Source organism: Cariama cristata, unplaced genomic scaffold (assembly GCF_000690535.1).
Source record: "Cariama cristata isolate BGI_N322 unplaced genomic scaffold, ASM69053v1 scaffold5176, whole genome shotgun sequence".
In the NCBI taxonomy this organism is placed as follows: Eukaryota; Metazoa; Chordata; class Aves; order Cariamiformes; family Cariamidae; genus Cariama; species Cariama cristata.
In genome coordinates, this window is record NW_009620330.1 from 14,071 (window position 1) to 15,846 (window position 1,776).

Genomic DNA, 1,776 nt, shown 5'->3' on the forward strand with positions numbered 1-1,776 from the left:
CACATGTGATGCCTGCTGTGGAAGAGCTCCCAGTTTAATACCATCCGTGGGACTTTCTTAGGGTGCTTTGAGTTTTGTTGTTCACCCTTTGGGGAGCCACGAGGCAGGGAACAGATGGATGTGGGTGGCGCTGAGGATGTTCCTTGTCCTGACTACTGCATCCTTGAGGCAGGTCTGCGCACACCTCGGTTGTGCCTTTTGGCAGCTCATTTATGGGACTTACGCTCCTGTCCAGGACCGTTGTTTTCTCTCTCCTGGAAACCTTAAAACCGTGGTTATGCTCCTGCTCTCCTAGCAACGTAGGGGAAGGAAGAGCGAAGTCAGCATTCATTTGTGCACCCAGACTTAGTGCTAATTCTCCTGGCTCCCAAGGAGGTCCTGGCTGTGATGGCAGTCCTTGCGGTGACACCTGCCCGCTTGGAAAAGGACTGAAGCCATCCCATTGTTTCACGCACAGCAAACGTCTGTTGGGTGGGGACAGTATCTGTGCTGGGCTGTCCCCGATCAGTGCCACCCTGTCACTGGGGCCATCTGGAGTTTTTCCTGGCTGGTGCTTACATCTGCTGAGCCACACCAGCTCGAGGGGCGTTCGCTGGAGGAGACTAGGCTTTCCAGTGCTTTTCCCAACAGAGTTTAATTTATTTTAAGGATAGTGCCCCCCTCAACTTTCCTTTGAAGAGGATTTGGTCAATTTAATCACCAGCACAAAAATGGGGTTTCTAATGTAAGCTGTTAGCAAGACCCCCTCCCTTAGTATCCTGCAGAGGGCAATTTCAGTCCACCTGGCTGGGATGGTTGTTTTAGATCATCTGGCTTGTCCTCGGAGGCCTTTTTCTCTCTGACGTTGCTGTCTGTAGAAAATTAACAACTGCATTAAAGTGGAAACGTTATTTTTTTCATACGGCGAACGCCAATGGAGGTGAATCCTGTATCCTTTACCTGAGGATGTTCTGTGAACCTGGAAGAGTATTAGATACCTCAGCGTTGGTTTCCTTCACCCCTCTCCATCACGCTGACTGTAAGACAAAAATGAACCTGTGGCTGGTTCCAGCAGAGCCCGCTGAGATCCAGCGCTGGGAACTGTTACTTGGAACCTGCCGACTAGTCAGCTCTGAATCCCTTTAGCATGTTTTTGGCGGTATGGAGTTGTGTGCCCAGGCAGCAGCTCGGCTGTCGCTGGCACGGCTGGCTCCGCTCCCCTGTGCTGCCGTCGCGCCTCCTGGTTTCGGTAGTCAGAAAGCCTCATGCCTTGTACGCGGTTACTCTCACCAATCAAACTTGTAATCTCAGTGAAGAATGAAATCAGATTTGTTTGACAAGACCTGTTTCCTGTAGAAGTATGTTGACTGGTGCTAATTATGCTCCTGTTCTTTAATTCTTTATGATTTGAATTACATCAGCTTTTTCATTATTTTCCCAGAAGTGATTTCAGGCTGAGCAAGACCTTGAATGCCTACCATTTCATGGTGTTGTAATCCTAGTGCCTTTACTAAACATGATCCTTCTTCTTCACTGAGATGCTTCTGCATTAATGTCTTCAAGGACTTAGCCAGCTTTCTTCTTCTCCCAGGCATCCCCTCGTGGGCTTTTGCTTGCTAATTCTTGAAGTCTGTTGAGTCTGTCACTGTGAAATGTGTTTGGTTTTCTTAGTTCTCCCTCTCCCCATCCCAGTCCCTGAAGTGTTATGAACTCCGACACTTCTCAGTCAGAAGTTGTCCCCTGCCTTGCGCTCTCCGCTGGCTGGTGGGGCTCATGGGTCTACACCCCCTTTCCCTC